The 16,606-nt window shown below is 42.8% G+C and overlaps 1 protein-coding gene across 10 annotated transcripts in view; it reads left to right on the forward strand.

Annotated features, from left to right (window-relative positions):
• Positions 1-16,606, forward strand: part of otofa (otoferlin a) — a 343,946-nt gene that overhangs the window by 50,321 nt on the left and 277,019 nt on the right. The gene's annotated exons all lie outside the window — the stretch shown is intronic.

The following is a 16,606-nucleotide window of genomic DNA, read 5'->3' on the forward strand; positions in this document are numbered from 1 at the left end:
CCCGGGACCTGTTTGCAGTCTCCAATCGTAGGGTAGGCTCCGGATCCCCATTCTCATCACTGGTCACCTCAGAAACGCTGGGCAGCTGAAGCACCATCACGAGCCACTGAAAGACTACAACATCAGGCCAAGAAACTGCTGCTGGCCACCAAAAGACCGCCATGGATTGCTGAAAGACTTTCATGCCTTGCCAGGCCAATGGGATGTCTTGCCAGGTCCCCACTGAGGCTATGAGAAGAAAAATAGAAAGAAACACAGAGAGAAAAGAAAAAAAGAAGGGAGAAACAGGTGGAGCAGACAAGCTCTGACCAGAAGGTCCAACTACACCACTATCTTGATATCTGTATGAGAAGAGATTGGATCAACTGTGTTTGCTGGAGCTTAGAAGAATGTGAGAGGATCTTATTGAATGATGTAAAATTATGACCAGATTGACAGGCTAGATAGTTGGATAGACAAAGATGGTGTTCCTCCTGATTGTGCATTGCGGACAGGGCATCACGATCTGATAAGACACTTTGAACAGAAATGAAGAACAATTTCTTGACACGAGGGTGTTCACTGTGTGGAATTTAAACCTGCAATAGGGTTAGGGTTAGGGTTAAGAAAGAAGTAGATTTCTAGAAGCTAAACATGTCTAGGGGCATGCTGCGATTGTGGGATTGGGCATTGAGAAGATCATCACCATGATTATGGTGAATAGTAGAGTGGGCTCAATGGGCTGAATGACACACTCCTTTTCTTATTTTATGCATTTCTATTGAGTAGAGACAGGGCAAGTCTGAAATGTGAGTGGGAACAGTGTTGCCTATTTTCCAATGCATTATACAATGCCGTGGTCTGATCTATACCTCTATTTACTAAAGTGAATGATGACAGCACTATGATTGGAAAATATAGCCAGGCTGTTACTTTGGACAGCTTAGGAGGTAACAATTGAAATGGAAAGCAGCATTGAAAAAGTGGAAATGTCTTCAGGTGCATTAAAATAGATTATTTATTGAAAGAAGTTTTATTCTGTATTGTGTGATACTGAAAGGCTAGCCCAGTGTGAAATCCAGATCTAATCCCATTACTTTCATTTCTTATTGCAAGTCAGTTCAGTCACACATTCAGCTCTTTGAAAAAGGAGACAGACCTAGGAGTTTTCATTCAGTGCAGCCATCTTTTTTGCTGGCTATAAACTTTGGAAAAAGTACAAGTTTTGGCTTTCTTCACAAGCATTATGAGATGTGAAAGTGCCACATTTGTTTATTCAATGGTCCTGGGGAAGATCAGTTTGACAGATTCACTGTTTTCAAAAGTGTTAGTGGTTTCTGATCTGTAGAGTTTGCTTGTTCAGCTGATCAGAAAAATGTAGGTTTGATGGCTTGGATATCCCTTATGGACACTGAAGTACCAAGATTGTTTATGTAACTGTCCTGAAGAATGTGAGTTTGTTGGATTTAGCAGACATATGATTGTTTGAAGAGGCTAATGGTTCTTCAAGAGCTTTTTCAAGTGGTATTTATTGATATTGAAAGACATTCAAGATTCTGAAGAGCATAATGATTTTTCAGGGCTATGTCTCAAGTGGTGTTTTTTTATTTCGACTGATTTATGAGATTTTCAAAGATTTACGATTTTATTACAGGCCTTGTAAGTTATGTTTATTGAGTAGCATTGAGTAGGTTATGAAGGTTGGGAGGGAGGCCAATGGACAATAGGGCCATGGGATGAGAGAGCACACCTTTGAGGACGTGACAAAGTTGATTGATGAGGGAAAGGCTGTAGATGTCATATACATGGACTACAGTAAGGCGTTTGATAAGGTTCCCCATGGCAGGCTGATGGAGAAAGTGAAGTCGCATGGGGTCCAGGGTGTGCTAGCTAGATGAATAAAAAACTGGCTAGGCAACAGGAGACAGAGGGTAGTAGTAGAAGGGAGTTTCTCAAATTGGAGACCTGTGACCAGTGGTGCTCCACAGGGATCTGTGCTGGGACCACTGTTGTTTGTGATATATGTAAATGATCTGGAGGAAGGTGTAGGTGGTCTGATCAGCAAGTTTGCTGATGACACTAAGATTGGTGGAGTAGTTGATAGTGAAGGGGACTGTCAGAGATTACAGCAGAATATAGATCGACTGGAGAGTTGGGCAGATAAATGGCAGATGGAGTTCAATCCGGGCAAATGAGAGGTGTTGCATTTTGGAAGATCAAATTCAAGGGCGAACTATACAGTAAATGGAAAAGTCCTAGGGAAAATTGATGAACAGAGATCTGGGTGTTCAGGTCCATTGTTCCCTGAAGGTGACAACGCAGGTCAATAGGGTGGTCAAGAAGGCATATGGCATGCTTTCCTTCATTGGGCGGGGTATTGGGTACAAGAGTTGGCAGGTCATGTTGCAGTTGTATAGGACTTTGGTTTGACCACATTTGGAGTACTGTGTGCAGTTCTGGTCGCCACATTACCAAAAGGATGTGGATGCTTTGGAGAGGGTGCAGAGGAGGTTTATCAGGATGTTGCCTGGTATGGAGGATGCTAGCTATGAAAAGAGGTTGAGTAGATTAGGATTATTTTCATTAGAAACACGGAGATTGAGGGGGGACCTGATTGAGGTCTACAAAATCATGAGGGGTATAGACAGGGTGGATAGCAAAAAGCTTTTTCCCAGAGTGGGGGACTCAATTACTAGGGGTCATGAGTTCAAAGTGAGAGGAGGAAAGTTTAAGGGAGATATGCGTGGAAAGTTCTTTACACAGAGGGTGGTGGGTTCCTGGAACGCATTGCCAGCGGAGGTGGTAGACGCAGACACATTAGCCTCTTCTAAGATATATTTGGACAGGTACATGGATGGGCAGGGAGCAAATGGACACAGACCGTTAGAAAATAGATGATAGGCTTAGACAGAGGATCTTGATCGACGCAGGCTTGGAGGGCCAAAGGGCCTGTTCCTGTGCTGTAGGTTTCTTTGTTCTTTGTTCTTTGATCTGTAGAGTGATGGGGGAATCTTGACCTCACTCTAGCTGCCCCTTCCTCTCAAGGAGATAGGGTAGTGCCAGTTGGTTCCCAGCCTGAAGAGGAACCAGAGAGACAATCCCTCCAGAGGGTGGCCCCAGGCCTGTGGAAGTCAAAGGCATGCAGGATACACTTGCCTCTAACACAGACACAATCAGCTTCTCTGTGCCTTTACACGCAAACAATTCTGAAGTCAGCTGATCCAAACTCTAAGGAAAAGGTGTTCTATCTCCACAGCAGGCTGCTTCACTCCAGTTACAAAATCATAAGACCATACTAAATAGGAAAAGGATTAGGCCATTCGGCCTGTCGAGCCTCTGCTGCCAGTCAATAGGATCAGAGTTGATCCAACACTTCCCTTTCCCCATAATGCTGAATTCCCCTCCTGATCAGGAATCTCTGTGTATCAACGTTAAATATACACAAGGACTCTGCCCTTGCAGCTCTCTGTGGCACAGAGTTTCAAAGGCTTTTAACCCTCTGAGAGAAGAAATTTGTGCCCATCTCAGTCGTAAATTGGTGCCCCTTTATTCTGAGATTATTCCCACTGGTCCTAGGCTCTCCCAGGTGAGGGAATATCATCTCCGCAACAACCCTGGCAGGCCCCTTAAGAATCCGAAATGTGTCAGTGAGATGACCTCTCATTCTTCTAAGTTCCAGTGAGTTTGGCCTTTTCTCATGAAACAACAACTTTCCTGCCCGCTGTGTTCCTCCAGCTCCACACTTTGTTACCTCTGACTCTTGCATCTGCAGTTCTTGCTATCCCATATCAAGGACACCTTGTTTGTAATACTTCTGCAAAAGAATGGGTCTATTAGGCCAACCTTCACTGAGTGGTAATACTCCTTCTCATTTCCAAATCAGAAAGCTATAAATTCCAGCCTTATTTCATTGCTGTTGCGTGTGCAAGTTATGCTGACACTTACAAGAGGTACTATCTTTATCATGAGACATTAATCAAAGACCCAACTTCCCTCCAATGTGGAAGTAAAATATTTGATTGCATATGAATTAAGAAGTAGTAAGTTTTTGTTAGTCCCTCGGTCAATATTTGCCTCTCAACAACACTATCAAAAGCACTTGTCAAGGTAACTTTGCTGTAGTGCTATAGGACTGCTCTGTCATCAGAGAGAGAGAGAGGGAGGGAGAGAGAGAGAGAGTACGAGCCGGTGGTGGTTTAACCTGAGCATAACCACACCTCACATTAGAAGGAGGATCCATTTTATAACCTCAGCTGGCATCACTGTGCCTTGCAAACCCAGCTGTCCAACCAACTGAGCTAACTGACCCCCGGTTCATGACAATGGCTAGAAAATGGCAGGATCCAAACTGCTGTTTCAAAGGCACCCCATTCCTCAATTAACCACAGCAAAACATCTCAAGACAATTAGAAGAACTGTTTCCTAAAAATCTCTTGCAGGATACTTGAAGACAAAATATCAAAGACAAGCATGCAGAAACAAAAACAGAAATTGCTGGAAAAGCTCAGCAGGTCTGGCAGCGTCTGTGGAGAGAAATCAGAATTCTGATTTTGTTTCTGATTTCCAGCATCTGCAGTTCTTTTGGTTTTTATTTAGTATAGACAAGCATACAACTGTTTAGACCGGAGCCTAAGAAGGTGCATTTAAGATGGTGCCTTTTTGTTTATAGGTGTTTGTCAGGTTCTTATTTTTCTCGAGAAGAACATTTATTTGCTAACTTATGACCATCTTATCATGCCAATTTAAGTACTATGAGGATTGAAATTAATGCTTTCTTATGAGATGTGGAATGGAGTAGTACTAATTTCCTAATATATCATTGAATTCTTTTTACTGCATTTCTGATCAGCTCTCAATATTATCAGTACAAATATAGAAGGTAATGTTACTAAAAAACATCCGTATGCCTAATAATGAAATGTGTTAAAAAAAAGAAAAAGGAGTCCCCCTGAAAACCTATTAGTAACCTTTCAATATCAAAGCACCCCTCAAGAAAATATTAAGAGAACTAATCTTTATTACACTTTGCTTTCTATCCTCAACCAGTAGTTCCTGATGATTCCCAGGCTATAGCTTGAACAACTGAAAAGCACAAAAATATTCTCAATGTATCCATTTTATTGCAAAGTAGCTCTAGAACATAGCCACTGGGGCTCACACTGTGGATGGATTTGTCGTGGTTTTCTCTCTCTCTCTCTCTCTCGCTCTCTCTTTCTCTGCCCCTCCCACACGAACACAGAGCCACCGCCCTCGCCCCAGGCTGTACCATACATATTTATTTATTTCTGTCATTTGTAAAAATATTATCATCATCCTTTTGACTGTTGTAATCCTTGGGAAAATCACAGTGGATCCTCTACATTTACATAGCTGTTCAACGTGCTGAAGATTCATATGATTCTTGAGTCCTAAAATGGACGAATAGATTTAGGTTTGATTTCTATATTCTGTGGATTAAAAAGGGCAGGGCATTGCTTTAGTTTCTTCTTTGAGTTCTGTGAGTGTCAATGTGCCATAGGAAAATTCGTTTATTTGTGCTTAATTGAAACTTTAGATTTAAAGAAACCCTTCAGGTGTATTCTTCAGTGATTTAAGAAAGAGTAGAAGGGGGTCGAATATGGGCTGCTGACTTCCAATAAGAGGGAGGCAACAGCCAAGTGGTATTATTGTTGTAATGTTCTGCAAACCCGGGTTCAAATCTGGCCATGACAGATGGCGAAATTTGATTTCAATTTTTAAAAGTCTAACGATGTCCTTGAAACCATTGCCAGTTGTCAGGGAAGAGCCCATCTGGTTCATTAATGTCTTTTCAGGAAGGAAAATGCAGTCCTGACCTGGTCTGATCTACTTCACTTCAGACCCACAGCAATGCAGTTGATTCTCAACTGCCATCTTAGCAATTAGGGATGGGCCAGCCTTCATCACGTGAGTAATTTTTTTTAAAAAAGAGGTGTTTTATGACACAGGAAGACAGAGGTAGAATCAAATTTCTTTTTAGAAAAACAGTAATCCAGAAAGTAACTAACTGAGCAACTCTCTTAAAAGGCCTGGAAGAGCAGTGGTGCATTTTAGCACTGCCCAAAGCAGGCTTTGAGAAGATTTGTAGCTTGGGTTGTGGATGAGGTTGTAGACTTGCTCGACGAGCCAGTCTGTTTGGGTGCAGGCGTTTTGTCACCCTGCTAGGTAACATCACCAGTGTGCCTCTGGTGAAGCGTTAGTGTTCTGTCCCGTTTGTTATTTATATGCCTCAGTTTGCTGGGGTGGTTGGCATCCACTTCCGGTTCTGTTTTTCAGTGGTTTGTGTATCAGTATCAGTTCAATGCGTTTGTTGATGGAGTTCCATTTGGAATGCCAGGCTTCTACGAATTCCCTGGCATATCTCTGTTTGGCTTCTGCTGTTATGTCCTACTTGAATTTGTGTCCGTCTTTGTTCATTGATATTGAAACCAATGAGAATTGGTCAATATTGCACATTAGTTAACATTGTATATTCATATACAATAATATAACATACAAAATGCCATGCAAGGACTGTGAGAAACATTACATAGGCCAAACTGGAAGAAAACTGACAATAAGGACACATGAACACCAACGAGCCACCAAGAGACACGATCAATTCTCACTGGTCTCAATACACACGGACAAAGAACAACACGAATTCTATTGGGACAGCACATCCATAATAGCATGATCCAAGCATCGTCCAAGGTCTATCTGTTAATGCAGCACGGTGATTCAGTGGTTAGCATTGTTACCTCAGAGAACCAGGTTCAATCCCACCCTCGGGCGACTGTCTGTGTGGAGTTTGCACATTCTCCCTGTGACTGCATGGGTTTCCTCCCAAATATGTGCAGGCTAGGTGGATTGGTCATACTAAATCTCCCTGTAGTGTTCAAAGATGTATAGATTGGGTGGATTATAGGTGGACGGGTCTGGGTGGGATTCTCTGTGGGTTGGTGTGGACTTGTTGGGTCAAAGATCCTATTTCCACACTGTAGGGATTCTGAGATTACCATTTTATTTTGTTGCAATATAAAACGCACCTCTTTCTATTGAAATACTTCTTTTAAAATGCTTTACTATAAACTCTTTTATTCTAGTTTAATGTTTCTTCAATATATGGCTCAAAATATATGCATTACATAGAGTATAATAATGGTGTTCTGTTCAAGAGACACCTTCACGGAGTAAATCAAATAATTCATATTCAGTGTTCAGATAAGGTAACACAGATGTATTGATGTAGTAGGAAAATTATACAAATTCAGCAGGTAAAGAGAAGTGGTGGTCAGATTTTAGAAAGAGGGAATATTGAATTAAAAATAATATTGCTGTTGAGCATGTATACCAAAGACTTTCAAGATTTCATCTCTGAAACATTATACTTACTTTCATTATGTAAAGGACCATGTGCTCATTTTTAACAAAGTGTTTCACGTGACATTGTTGTTATAGTATTTTGTTCTGTGTGTTTTCCCCATGTGGTTGATTAAACATACTGAGAGTTTCCTGAACATCACATGTTGATTGCTGCCTGGAGAACACAAAAGGTTAAAGGTCATCTTCACTGCGGTAGAATTTGTCACAGTCAAACATGACACTTGTCACAATTCCTTCCATTTCCAGCCTTATTCAATCACCAATTATCCATCCTGGTGTTGATTATATTCTACAATTAACGGCACTGTAGAATTGCAATTTAATCCTTTATGTTCATAGCACCATCTTGGGTCAGGAAGTCTAAGCACTGTAATGAAAGCCTTATTATTCACTACCGTGGCCTGGAGCTTCAATCTGCCATTGGCAACCTGACAACAGGATCATTCCCGGGTCCTGAGTCCCCACTCTGGGACATTGTCATTGACATGGCCCAATTTTGATGTACAAAGACCCTAATTGGAACAGAAACATGTTTGGCACCCAATATCTGCTGCCAGGTACTGCCAACTAAAAAATGATCTCCAAAGGCAGGCAATAACCTGGACTAGACTTGCCAGGGTGGTGGTGTTGTGGTCTGGCACACGGACCTCTACATTGCAGAGGCCGAGTGCTCGGTCTCAAATACCTCCTCCTATCTTACCCTGGGCCATGACCCCACCATGATGCATCTGTTCGGAGGACCCAAAATGTTAACTTTGATTTTTTTCTTGACAGATGCTGCCAGACCTGCTGAGATTTTCCAGCAACTTCTGTTTTTGTTCTGGATTTGTCATTGCCTTATTGAAGGGAGTAAGCAGAAGATCTGTTTACTGCTAACCAGAATAAACGAATAAGCCTTGGTTCAGTTCCTCATCCTAGAGGCAGTACTTGATGAGGCTTTATCATATGATTAATGTGGAAATTGACACAAATCCAAGTTCTGGCTCTGAGTTGGAAAGTTTATAAGAATTTAATCAATTGACATCAAATCACGCTTCAAAGTGTATACTTACTATCCACGTGTTTAATTAGTTCAGTCACTGTATTTCAGTAGAGGGAGGCCAATAATCAACACCTCATGGTCTAAAATGATAAGTTGGGATTCAATATTTTTCCCATGCTATTTATCTGAACATTCATCCATGTAAATGTCTTCTTAAATGCTGTTAAATGTGCTTAACGCAGGGAATAGTGCCAACACCTGTGTTATGTCAGATTGATTAAGCCTGAGGGAACAGTCTGTACTATAATAGCAGATGGTATATAGTTCTCCAAACATACAACAGAACATTTGACCTTCGAGTATTTTAGAGACAAATCTATAAGCTCATCTGATGAAGAATAGTATCTACTGCCCAATGCAGGTGGCAAAGACTGGGCAGGTAATGGGACATTAAAAGCAAACACAGCATTCAAGGGGAAGTTAGAGGCTGAGAGCTTGGTTGATTTTCAGGAAGGAATTAACTTGATTGGTAGACTAACAGCCACCTTTTTCAGCCATCTTAATGTTTGGGTCCAGTGACCTTTCTTCAGAACTATTAGCAGGTAGCAAAAGGTGGTATCGATGCTGAAGACAGACAGAAGGTGGATGAAGGTTTGTGGAAGAGAGAAATAAGCAACTAAGTAGAAGTAGAGCCCAGAGAAAGACTGTCCAACAATCTCTATATCTCTGTCTCTCTGGGCTCCATCTCCAGTTATTCACTACCTCTTCTCCCCTCTTCCCCATCTTCAGCAGAGATACTGTCTTTAGCTAACTACTAATCATTCTGAAGTACTGGACCCAAAATGTTAACTCTATTTTCTCACCGCAGAAACACTGCAGTATTTAACAGAATACGATTAAACAGCTATGGTAAAATGATTCACAATGTCCTCTAATGGGTCACCAATCAGAAACACCTATTTATTTCAGAACCCTCTCCACATCCCCCTCTCTGATGAAGGGTCTAGGCCCGAAACGTCAGCTTTTGTGCTCCTGAGGTGCTGTTTGGCCTGCTGTGTTCATCCAGCTCCACACTTTGTTATCTTGGATTCTCCAGCATCGGCAGTTCCCATTATCTCTGATCACAATTTTAACCTCATTGTGAAGCCTCTTCCAGGAATGCCTAACTTGAAGAAGTTACCCTCCTCTCTCCGGACCAACCTCAGGGAATCTGTCTCCCACTGCAACTCTCTTGTCCCCACCTACACTCTCCTCTCCACCTATCTTCTTTTCTCTCCATCTTCAGTCCGCGTCCCCTCTCTCCCTATTTATTTCAGAATCCTCTCCCCATCCCCCTCTCTGATGTAGGGTCTCGGCCTGAAACGTCAGCTTTTGTGCTCCTGAGATGCTGCTTGGCCTGCTGTGTTCATCCAGCTCCACACTTTGTTATCTTGTCCTCAGGTTTGTCATTTAGGTGCCGTTGGAGAGAGAATATGAGCGATAGGCAGGAGAGTGGGTGTGAAGTTACATTCTGACCAGCCCTTATGGAATGGTGCAGCAGTCTAAGTAACTTCCTTCTGTTCCTGTTTCCTATAATCTGAAGATCTGGTCTCATTGGAATTTCTGAGTTCACTTTACGCCACCAAAACACGTTCCAGCAAAACTGGGCATGTCCTGTGCTCGGAGAAAGGAGTCTGAGCACAGTGGCCCAAAGGAAGAGGATGATAGGGTGAGGAACCTTTGTTAGTTGGATGGGTACATCTATCACGTTAGCATTCTGGGAGCACCAGAGGCAGGAACTCTGATGCCATCGAGTTAGTCCCACATTCAGCAACAAAAAGGGGAAATCTGCAGGAACCACCCCCACTCAGCTGTCCCTTCCAGGAGAGCTCAATACATGACAGATGCGGAGGAGATCGCACAAAGCCACAACCTGCCCCAGTTGCCCACATATGATGCCCCACCAACCTCATCAAACAGAAGCAGTGTTTCAAAGGAAGCCATGGCTGTTTTTCCACCACCCATCACAAAACCGTGCCCCGCCTCCCACCCCGCAAAACTGCAAGGTCCCACCTTCCTCAGCCCAGAACCCAGAGTACCATCTCTTACCCCCTCCCCCAAATCGCCAGGGTCTCAGGATCATGGAGGTCCCACGACCACAGGAAGTGATGTGGGGTTGGAGGCTGTTTCAGCTTTGAAGTGATGAGGAGTGGGGAGCAGAGAACTTAGAAGGAAGGTTAAGGGGCTGGCTGACTGCAGGCAGTGATCACCCACCCACCACCACCACCCCCTCCCCAACCCTCAAGTTGCACTGAATGCCCTTAATGAAAGATCCCCACTGACACACATATCCTGAGCTGATGTCCAACCCATTGGATTGGGATCACCTCCTAGCAACTGGTCTGTCTGCAGCTGATAGTTTGAGCCAGGCAAGTAGGAGCCAAGGACTGGTTCTAGTGGAAGCAGGGAAATGGCAAGTTTTGGATATGCCACCACCGAATCTAATTAAATGCCCTTCCTGCCTTCAAGCAGAAGAATCCACCCAATACGCCAAGCACCTTCATGAGCAGGCCCACTGGCAGCGCCAAGCTACCACAGGTGGCAGCTCAGCTGTGTGTGGACAAAGAGAAGTTTCCCTGGGAATCCTCAACATTGGATCCACACTCCATAAAATCTATAACAAGACAAACACAGATAGGCAAGCCTATGGCTGATTACCAAGTACTAGCCCCAGCCTTAACTGATGAATCAATTCTCCTCCACATTGAACAGATATCAGAAGAAGCTCTAAGATTGACAAAGATGTGGAAAGTTTTCTGGGTGGGGCATTTCAATGTAAAGAGTTGCACCGTAGTCCCACTATTCACTGAGCCTCCACGAAGAACTCTCCTTCTCACATTTACTCCGTGTCTGAGATGTGGTTAACCTCAGGTTAAGTGATGACCAGTTGTCTCTGTCTCTCTCTCTCTCTCTCTCTCTCTCTCTCTCTCTCTCTCATGAGAGAGCAACCCACGCAGTAGTCTCGGAAGTATCTTTACTCACTGAGCTGACTAGGTTCTAAAAGTCAAAGCTGCGAGACTCAGTGTGAGGCAGATGATGAGGGAACCAATAAAAGGCATAATCTGCCTGAGCTTGTCCCCACCAAATTATCTGACAAAATCTGATTTTCAAGGTGAGGATACCCTCCATTATGTTACATGGCATTATAATCGTGTTAATAAGGACAAATCTTGAACAGATTTGGCAAATCACAGTTGGCCACCCAGAAGTCATCTGTAGCAGAATTGTATTCAACCACAATCTGTAACCTTGTATCTCAGTACATCTCTATTTCAATATTAACATCAAGCCAAGAGATCAACCCTGGTTCAATGGAGAGTGCAGGAGGGCATGTCAGGAGCAGCACCAGGCATCCCTAGGCATGAGATGTCAACCTGGTGAAGCTACTATACAGGACTACTTGCACACCAAACAGCACAAGCAGCAAGTGATAGCCAGAGCTAGTTGATTCCACAACCAACGGATCAGACTTAGACTCTGCAGCTGTACTAAATCCAGTCATGAATAGTAGTAGACAATGAAACAAGTAATGAGAGAAGGCCCAATAAATATCCCCATTCTCAGTGATGGGGGAGCCAGCGCATCAATGCAAAAGACAAAGTTGAGACATCTGCAATAATTTTTATCAAGAAGTGCTGAATGGATGATCCACCTTGGCTGCCTCCTGAGGCCCCCAGCATCAGAGATTCCAGTCTTTAGCCAATATGGAAATTTTTTAGTGTTGTCTGGTGCACAAAAATAAGACATTTTCTGTAACATCAGTCAACTCTCGATTATCAGCAAAGTAATGAAAGGTGTCTCATTTACTTATAATAACCTGCTCACAGATACTCAGCTTGGGTTTCAACAGGCCCACTCACCCCCGACCTCATGACATTTTTGGTCCAAAGATGAATCAAAGATCTTTGCTGATTTGTTGTGAACTAAATATGTATAGTCCACAAGAGATTCTCAGCTTACCATAGAGCATTCCCTGCAATAGCCTGGCTATGATCCTGAGCACTGACCACTGTCAAGTTACATTTGAAATTCACATATTTTGAAATTTATTTTTAAATGTTCAGCAAAGTGACCCCAAATTATTGCTTTCAAGAATAGTGGCTTTCTCATTCTATATTATTAATTTAAAAATTTGAACAGCTCCACAAATCCGCCCAATTTGAGAATGAGAGAAGGAGATAACTTTGATGACTATTTATAGCAAGTCAAGTAATGTGCCACTACATTCCTCCAAGGCTTCTCATTGCTTAGCCTATAAACAAAACCACTCTGAATTGCAATGCTAAACATTATGAGCGTTTATTAACGAACAAATCCACCTAAACTTCCAAAAAGCATTTGAGAAATTTTCATGTGAAAGCTGACTCGTTAACTAGAAGGCAATGGGAATTCAGAGTGAATTATGTTTGATGACATTTGATGTGCACAAATGTAAATATATTGCCCATGGAAATGAAAAGTAATGGAAAGTTCATCAACAACAACATGCAATTAAACACTGTCTGCCAGTAAAATAACAAGGAAGCATGCATGATGGAATGTGTTGAATTATGTAAGGATGCAACTAAAGAGACATAGCGGTCTTCTTAGACTCAAAGCTCAATGTGAATAATCTGGATTCCCAGAAGGAGATCAGTCAGTCAGTCCTGCCTATGCTGACTTTTTAAAAGAACCATCCACTTAGTTCTATTCCCCTGTCCTTTCCTCATGAAACTGTAATGGTGGTGTAATAGAGAGTGAAGAAGGTTATCTCAGAGTACACCAGGACCTTATACGATGGACTAAGGGGTAGCAAATGGAGTTTAATTTCGATAATTGTGAGGTGCTGCATTTCAGTGAGTCAAATCAGAACAGGACTTATACACTAAATGGTAAGATCCTGGGGAGTGTTTCTGAACAAAGAGACCTTGGAATGCACGTTCATAGTTCAATCAGGGTGGAGTCGCAGGTAGACAGGATAGTGAGAAGACGTCCAGTACACTTGCCTTTATTGGTCAGTGCATTGGGTATTGGAATTGGCTTGGCATGTTGCAGCTGTACAGGACATTGGTGAATTTCTTTTGGAACACTGCGTTCAATTCTGGTCCCCTGCTATAGGAAAGATACTGTTAAACTTGAAAGGGTTGAGAAAAGATTTACAAAGATGTTGCCGGGTTTGGACAGTTTGAGCTACAGGGAGATGCTGAATAGGCTAGGCGAGACTGAACAGTGATGTTATAGGGGTTTATAAAATCAAGGGGGGGCATGGATAGGGTGAATAGCTAAGGTCTTTTTCCAGGGTGCAGGAGTCCAAAACTAGAGGGCATAGATTTTAGGTGACAGGGGAAAGATATAAAAGGGACCTAAGAGACAACTTTCATACACAGAGGGTGGTGCGTGTATGGAATGAGCAGCCAGAGGAAGTGGTGGAGGCTGGTACAGTTACAATATTTAAAAGGTGTCTGTATGGGGGCATGAGTAGGAAGGGTTTAGAGGGATATGAGCCAAATACTGGCAAATGGGACTAGACTTATTTAGGATGTCTGGTTGGCATGGATGAGTTGGACCAAAGGGTCTGTTCCTGTGCTGTAGCTCTCCAAGATTCTATGAAGGTAAGGTTTTCTTTTCTTTCAAGTATTCACCCATTGCCTTTTAAAAATTATTACTGAATTTGTCTCTATCACTCAAACAGACAGTGTGTTCCACGTTATGTCAAATCTTCTGTTTACCGTCTCTGCTATAAGGCTCACAAAACTGGGGGTAACTGTTTCTGTTTCCAGCAAGTTAGTACTTTGTATTGCAGTCTGTGGACCATGAGGTAAAGGAGTATTTTACCTAGTCCGATCTCTGAATGAAGCCTTTTGTCTTTGTTCTACCAATCAAGACTTCTCCTCATTGATGTGATATAAAAATACTGGATCCCTCCCTCCCTCATTTTGAAGCTTCAACCATCATCTTTCGTCACAACAACAGAACACAGACTCTCACGAGTGCCTCATTTTACCACTGTATAGGTTGTGGGCATTGATGGCCATCCCTAATTGTTCTCAAGAAGGTAGCGATGAGCTGTTTTCTTGAACCTCTAAGTTTAGATACACCATACAGCAGTTGGCAGGGAGCTCCGGGATTTTGACCCAATGACAGTGAGGGAATAGTGATAGCGTTCTGAGCTAGGGTGATGTGTGGCTTGGAGTGGAACTTGCAAGTGGTTCTATTCCCATGTTTCTACTGCTCTTGTCTTTCAGTGAAGCAGAGGTCACAGGTTGGAAGATGCTGTCTGAGGAATCTGTGTGCGTTACTTACTGCAGTGTGACTTGTCAATGGTAGACACTGCAGCTACGGTCTTTGGTGTGATTGTAACAAGGTCAGCCAGGTGGATATCACAGTGTATGTGTTCCCTGATTGGGGCTGTTAACCTGGCCCCAACAGGGAGCCCTGGCTGACAGATATAAACAGGAGTGTCAGGGGTTCTGCTCACTATGAGAGCTGGCTCTGAGGAAGCTGGATCAGCGTCAAGGACTTTCCACGTGTGAATAAAGAGTGGCTTGGTGACGGGATACCAGCCTTTGTGGGGTTATTTCAGTCTTGTGGCTGGTTTACCTGCCCAACAGCTCTCAGCGAGACAGCTTTATTTTGGAGAAGTTACAAACAAGGGAGTAAAGGGAAACCAGTAGATGTAGTGTAATATCAAAGGCATTTGATAAGGTGCCTCAACAAAGGTGCAAGGGGTAACATATTAACATCAACAAAGGACTAGTTAGCTAGCAGGAAGAAAAGGAAATGGATAAATCCAGTTTTTTTTGAGTTGACAAGCTATAACTCATGAAATGTCACAGGGGCCAGTGCTTGGACTTCAAGTATTTACAATCTGTACAAATAAATTGGATACAGGGACTACATGCATGTTAAATATAACACAAAGATAGCGTCATACAGTAATACAGCATGAAAACAGGCCCTTCAATCCAAGCTGGCCCATGCTGACTGCGTTGTCCATTTGCTAGCCCCAAATGCCTGCATTTGGTCCATATCCCCCTGAACCCTTCCCATCCATGTACCTGTCCAAACATTTTTTAAAATGTTATTTTGCACATTCCTGGATGCTCACATCATCTCTGCCTGGTTTTGCTTTTTGTGTTTTGATCCCTCAGCCTGTCCTTAAAATCTCTTAATCGGTCTGCCATGCCTTGGTGTTCAATGCAGGCTGAAAGCCTGGCTGCTCATCATATTCATTAGCAGCTGTCTATCAACGGCATGGGCATGTTGTTTTCCTTTGATTCATTCATAGGATGAGGGCATCGCTGGTAAGGCCAGTATTTACAGCCCATCCCTAATTCCCCAGAGGGCAATTGAGAGTCAGCCATATTGCTGTGGTCGAGAGTCACATGTAGGCCAGACCAGGTAAGGATGGCAGTTTCTTTCCATAAAGGACATTAGCGAACTGGATGGGATTTTCTAGCAATTGACAACGGATTTATGGTCAGCATTGCACTCTTAATTCCAGATTTTTTTTCAAACGCCAATTTCACCATCTACCATGGCAACGATTTGAACCTGGGCAGTATAATTTTTGTCTGGGTTAACAGTCTAATGATGATAATACACTGGCTATCACCTTCCCTGTTGTCATTGAGATCAATTTAATTAATATTTCCCATTAGTCGGCATTTTACCATTTCCTCAGAAGAATCTCATCTTGACACCTGGAACTTTGTTTGAAAATGCCAACAAGTGTCAAGAACTGCCTCACTGCACTTCCCACTCGATTCTTCCAGATTTCTTGCCATGGATCCACATTGTTTAAGTCCCCAAGACAATAGGAGCTGCAGATGCTGGACAATCTGAGATAACAAGGTGTAGAGCTGGATGAACACAGCAGGCCAAGCAGCATCAGAGGAGCAGGAAAGCTGACATTTCGGGCCTAGAGATAATGGGAACTACAGATGCTGGAGAATTCCAAGATAATAAAATGTGAGGCTGGATGAACACAGCAGGCCAAGCAGCATCTCAGGAGCACAAAAGCTGACGTTTTGGGCCTAGACCCTTCTTCAAACCCTTCCTGTTCCTCTGATGCAGCTTGGCCTGCTGTGTTCATCCAGCTCTACACCTTGTTATCCCTTGTTTAAGTCCCTGTTAGATTCTGCTTGTAAAGTTAATTTTTAGGATCTATAATCAGAATGCAATCTCCTTGGCAATGTTTGTGGGCTTCATATAGTGGATCAAGAGATTAAAAGAAAATATAAA

The sequence above is a fragment of the Stegostoma tigrinum genome, chromosome 4, assembly GCF_030684315.1.
Source record: "Stegostoma tigrinum isolate sSteTig4 chromosome 4, sSteTig4.hap1, whole genome shotgun sequence".
In the NCBI taxonomy this organism is placed as follows: domain Eukaryota; kingdom Metazoa; phylum Chordata; class Chondrichthyes; order Orectolobiformes; family Stegostomatidae; genus Stegostoma; species Stegostoma tigrinum.